The sequence below is a fragment of the Syngnathus floridae genome, chromosome 5 (assembly GCF_059516105.1).
Source record: "Syngnathus floridae isolate MCC-2025c chromosome 5, RoL_Sflo_1.0, whole genome shotgun sequence".
NCBI classification, from domain to species: Eukaryota; Metazoa; Chordata; class Actinopteri; order Syngnathiformes; family Syngnathidae; genus Syngnathus; species Syngnathus floridae.
In genome coordinates, this window is record NC_142417.1 from 19357124 (window position 1) to 19363123 (window position 6000).

The 6000-nt window shown below is 48.9% G+C and overlaps 1 protein-coding gene across 2 annotated transcripts in view; it reads left to right on the forward strand.

Moving 5' to 3' along the window:
• npr3 (natriuretic peptide receptor 3) overlaps positions 1–4957 on the forward strand; it is a 72327-nt gene extending 67370 nt beyond the window's left edge. For both annotated transcript variants that reach the window (XR_015858823.1, XR_015858822.1), the window contains exon 9: positions 4394–4957. The gene's annotated coding sequence lies outside the window, so the exon portion shown is untranslated. The remainder of the gene's footprint in view (positions 1–4393) is intronic.
• Positions 4958–6000: the final 1043 nt, after the last annotated feature.

Here is a 6000-nt window from a genome sequence, read left to right on the forward strand (position 1 = left end):
TTGCCCACGTGAGCATTGAAGTCACCCAGTAGAACGATAGAGTGCCCAGAAGGAGCGCTCTCCAGCACTTCCTCCAGGGACCCCAAGAAGGGTGGGTACTCTGAGCTGCCGTTTGGTGCATAGACACAAACAACAGTCAGGACCCGTCCCCCCACCCGAAGGCGGAGGGAGGCTACCCTCTCGTTCACCGGGGTGAACCCAAATGTGCAGGCGCCCAGCCGGGGGGCAATAAGTATACCCACACCTGCTCGACGCCTCTCACCGTGGGCAACTCCAGAGTGGAAGAGAGTCCAGCCCCTCTCGAGAGGGCTTGTACCGGAACCCAAACTGTGCGTGGAGGCTAGTCCGACTATATCTAGTCGAAATCTTTCTGCCTTGCACACCAGCTCGGGCTCCTTTCCAGCCAGAGAGGTGACATTCCATGTCCCAAGAGCCAGCTTCTGCAGCCGGGGATCAGACCGCCAAGGTCCCTGCCTTTGGCTGCCGCCCAGCTCACATTGCACCCGACCCCTTCGCCCCCCCCCCCCCCCCCCACAGGTGGTGAGCCCATGGGAAGGGGGACCCACGTTTCCATTTCGGGCTATGCCCGGCCGGGCCCCATGGGCGAAGGCCCGGCCACCAGACGCTCGCCTTCGAGCCCCGCCTCCAGGCCTGGCTCCAGAGGGAGGCCCCGGTGACCCGCGTCCGGGCGAGGGAAAACAAAGTCCATTTATGTTTTTCATCATAAGGGGCTTGGGTGAGCCGTGCTTTGTCTGACCCCTCACCTAGGACCCGTTTGCCATGGGTGACCCTACCAGGGGCATGAAGCCCCCGACAACATGGCTCCTAGGATCGGAGGGGCACGCAAACCCCTCCACCACGATAAGGTGACGACTCGCGGAGGGGTTCATAAATTTTCAAAAAAAAAAAAAAAAAGCCATTATTCGCCCATTACCAAAGATCAAGAGGATGAGAAGTGACAGCGCCAAACCGCGATAAACGAACCGCGATGTCGCAAGGGATTACTGTAATTTGAATTTCAAGTGATGTCAGCGCGCGGCGCGACGGTTGTTTACATAAAGGACAAAGATTCGATCACGGGATGACGAAGATGACGACGGGCCCCACGCACTACCGGCATCATTAGCGGCTTTGTTTTTAAGTGACACGGAGGACGAAGAGTTTGAAGGATTTAATGATTTGGAGTGACAGAGGAAGGTATGAAAAACTATCACAGAAGCCGCGCCCGCACTTCAGATTCGTGAGGAGGAGGTGTGTTAGATGTTCCGGCGACAAAAGGTCAGGAAGGCACCAGGCTCAGACGGCGTGTCACCCTCCTGCCTGAAAGTTTTTGCTGAACAACTGGCACCCACCTTTGCACAGCTCTTCAACCTTTCCCTAGAGCTGTGTGAGGTCCGCTCGTGCTTCAAGAGCGGTGGCCAAGAAGCCCGCCATCACAGGTTTGAATGACTATAGACCAGTCGCCCTGACATCTGTGGTCATGAAATCCTTCGAGAGGTTAGTGTTGAACCACCTGAAGGTCATCAAGGGCCCCCTGCTCGACCCCCTGCAGTTTGCCTACCGGGCAAACAGGTCGTGGAAGATGTGGTCAACATGGGGCTGCACTACATCCTGCACCACCTGGACACCCCAGGGATGTACACCAGGATCCTGTTTGTGGACTTCAGCTCGGCGTTCAATACCATCGCTCCTGACATCCTCCACCTGAAGCTCATCCAGCTCGCGGTGCCTGACTCCACCTGTCAGTGGATCACCAGTTTCCTGACCAACAGGAGGCAGCATGTGAGGCTGGGGACCATCACATCCGACACCTGGACCACCAATACTGGCGCCCCCCCAGGGGTGCGTCCTCTCCCCATTGCTCTTCTTTCTCTACAGTAACGATTGCTCCTCAGGTGACTCTCCTGTGAAGCTCCTGAAGTATGCGGACGACACCACTCTCATCGGACTGATCTGGGACGGTGACGAGACTGCGTACAGACAGGAGGTAGAGCGGCTGGTCCACTGGTGAAGCGAAAACCACCTGGAGCTGAACCCGCTCAAGACCGTGGAGATGACAGTGGATTTCAGGAGAGACCCTTCACCACTTCCACCCCTCACTATCCACAGTAATACTATTCTCTCCACAGACACCTTCAACTTCCTGGGATCCACAATCTCTCGAGACTTGAAATGAACCAGCCACATAGACTCTGTCTGGAAGAAGGCCCAGCAGAGGCTGTACTTTCTGAGACAGCTCTGGAAGTTCAACCTGCCACAGGAGCTGCTGAAGACCTTCTATACTGCCATCATCCAGTCTATCCTCTGCACCTCCATCACTGTCTGGTTTGGATCTGCCACCAAACAAGAAAAGCACAGACTGCAACGGACTATCAGGACTGCAGAAATGATAATTGGAATCAACCTCCCATCTATCCAGGACTCGTACCTGTCCAGGACCAGGAAACGGGCAAGTAACATCTCTACAGACCCTTCTCACCCAGGTTGCAGTCTGTTCAAACTACTCCCCTCCGGACGGCGTTACAGAGCACTGTACGCCAAAACCGGCAGACACAGACACAGCTTCTTCCCCCAGACTGTTGCTCTGATGAACTCACACCACTCATAGAGTCTCAGAGTCATTACTGTGCAATAACATCCTGCTCTCGATGCTTTATCTTTGGATTGTCCATATTATGTGTACTATATGTCCTCTCTGCATCCATTGCAGCCTGGTCATCCTGGAAGAGGGATCCTCCCATCTGTGGTCTCTTATCAAGGTTTCTCATTTACCCTAGTAGGAGTTTTGAGTTTTTCCTTGCCCTCCTGGGAGTTTAAGATCAGGGGATGTTTGAGAATAATTGTCAATTTTTGCACATGTTGTCCTGAATGTTGTTAGCTACCTAAATGTTGTACAGAGGCTGAGATGTACGGGAGTCAAATTCCTTGTTTGGCATGCTCAAACTTGACAAATAAAGATTTATTTAATTGATTTGATTATTTCACAAATAGGGTGCACCAGAATAAAAGGCGCGTAGAATAGAAGCTATACTGCATCAAACTGAGGTTGACCAGGGTTGCAGTATGCATCCAATAACCAATGAGCCCTCAGTAAACAATCGCGTTTCTCAAACTATCTCCTATAATAGTAATTGGAACCGACTAAAGTTTGATCTAACACAATGGTACTGCTTACTTATGTTTCCCTTCCATATCGAGCCGTAAATTTACTTGAAACATTAACGGAGCACCCTATTTTGAAATGAAAGAGCCTCGTGCGTATAAGAGTTATCATTATGGTATTAGCCACCCGCAAACTCCCATGAGCCTCAGCTGGCAAACTCCCATGAGCCTCAGGAAAGTGTCATAGCGGGCCCCTGTAAGAAATCACGTTTCTCAAACTCTCTGCCATAAAAGTGATCGGAACTGACGAAAGACCGATTTAACACATTGGTGCTGCTTATTTATGATTCCGTTACATATTGATCCATAAACGTACTCGAAAACATTAACGAAACCGCCTATTTTGAAATGAAAGAGCCTCGTGCGCATAGCAGCTATCAGTATAGCATTATGCCGCAAACTCCCATGAGCCTGGTTGTGTTTATACGTAGTAGAAATGAACGCTAATGCAACTTCTTTATTCAGGAACTCTTGATTCCTCTCCTACTTGAGTGTAACATAGCAGTACCATGTCCCTGGCGCATCACAGTGCCCCCACATGTCCACATTATGCAAGACCTCCAATAACAACCTATATATCATAGAGGCAACATACTATAATACCACATCTCCCTTTTTTCTCCAGAGATCAAAGGGTAGACTGCCTTTGTCTCGTCAGACCTTAGAGGATTATTTTGCCTCTTGTGTAGAAAGGTATGTTCCTATCAAACTCTTACAGAAGAACAATGTATGCAAAAATAAAAATATAAAATTAGTAGTATATTGTTAGTATAATGTAAGCAATAACTACTGCTTCTTAGATTCTTAAATCCTCAAACAGTTTTAACTTAAAGCGCTCAAAACCTCCCCCATAGAATTACCAAAAACTGTCCATAAAAAAAAATAACATTAGGGGTTTCTCATTGACCAAATCTGTCAGTTTATAAATCAAGCCTACTAGGCTTAATGACGGCTCTCTTAGACCTGCTTCTGGGAGCAGGAGTCTCTGCAGGTGAGACTGGCAATGGCGTTTGCTGCTGGGGTGGTGAATCACTGTCTTGTGCAGGTCTGTGTAGAGGTATTAGGTGTTAGAGATTGCGTCTCACCACCCCCTGACGTAAATCCACCGAGTAAGACCTCGGAGTGTTGTGGTGTTGGCGCACAGATCCAGATACCTTTGCGTTGGTTACCCATACACGTTGTCCTGTTGTAGTTTTCAGCATCAGTAAATGCTTTCTCCCTCTCCTTCCAGGTGAACACAACACTGTCGGGCAGTGTAGGATCCAGCTGAGAGAGAAGAGTCAGCACTGTAGTGCGAAGATGTCGGCCCATGAGGAGTTGCGCTGGACTGTACCCATTCTGGAGAGGTGTTGCTCTTTATGAGCTACCTCAGTAAAAACATTTAATACACAATTAAAACACACATTTGTTTACTATGGCCTTTAATTAACCTGTGTTGGCCGATTCGGCTGCAGTCTGTGCTCTCTGTCCTGCCCCCACCCACTCCCTGGCTGAAAATGGCTATCTGGATTCCTTGTTGACAAATTGGGATGAGGGATCTGAGGCGGATTACCCCCCTTGCAGACACTGCCATGACAATTGAATATGGACATCTACTTTTTCTTTGGATTGTTTTATATTCTGTGTGCTCTGCGATTGGCTGGCAACCGGTTCAGAGTGTCCCCCGCCTACTGCCCGTTGACGGCTGGGATAGGCTCCAGCACGCCCGCGACCCCCATGGGGACTAAGCGGTTCAGAAAATGGATGGATGGATGGATGGATGGATGGATGGATGGATGGATGGATGGATGGATGGATGGATGGATGGATGGATGGATGGATGGATGGATGGATGTTTTATATTCTGTGTTCAATCTTGCTCACTCTGCGTTCATTGCAGCCTGGTCATCCTGGAAAGGGGATCCTCCCATCTGTGCTCTCTTCTAAAGGTTTCTCATTTTTCCCCAGTTGGGGTTTTGTGAGTTTTTCCGTGCCCTCCTGGGAGTTAAGCTCAGGGGATGTCTAGAATAATTGTCAACTTTGCCCATGTCAAGCCCTTTGAGACTTGTCTAAGATTAAGGGCTACGTAAACTTGACTCGACTTGACTAAAATTTAAGGGGAGATCATTCTAGGGGAAGTACAAGGAACAGAAAAGGGAGAGTCTGCTAAGTCCTCCGCATTTCCAGTAACGTCTACGCTGGGCTCTTGAGGCACCGGGCAGCTGCAAAGGAGAGGTAAGCTGGGGTAAAGTCATTTAATGATTCGAAAACAACTACGGATATATTAAAATGAACTCTAAAATGTACTGTGAGCATGTGAAGGGAGGCCAAAATTGGGGTTTTGTGCTCCCTCCTACAACTTCCAGCATTTTTGATCAACTGACCAACTTGAGGGAGGATTGGCTGAATCCGAAGTAAAGTGCATTACAGTAGTCTAGCCGAGATGTAATGAAGGCACAGATTATTGTTTCTAAGTGTTCAAGATTCAAGAGTTTTTATTCGCCATGTGTGAGCGTGCCAAACAAGGAATTTGACTTCGGTACATCACAGCCTCTGTTCAACATTTAGGTGACTAACAACACTCAGGACATGTGAAAAATGACAAATATTCTCAAACATGCCCTGATCTTAAACTCCCAGGAGGGCAAGGAAAAACTCAAAACTCCAGCTAGGGTAAATGAGAAACCTTGAGAAGAGACCACAGATGGGAGGGTCCCTCTTTCAGGATGACCAGGCTGCAATGGATGCAGAGAGGAAACATAGTACAAACATTGTAGACAATTTAAAAAAGGTGTGGAGTGCAGGATGTTATTGCACAGCAATGACTCTGAGACGCTAAGAGTGGTGTGAGTTCATCAG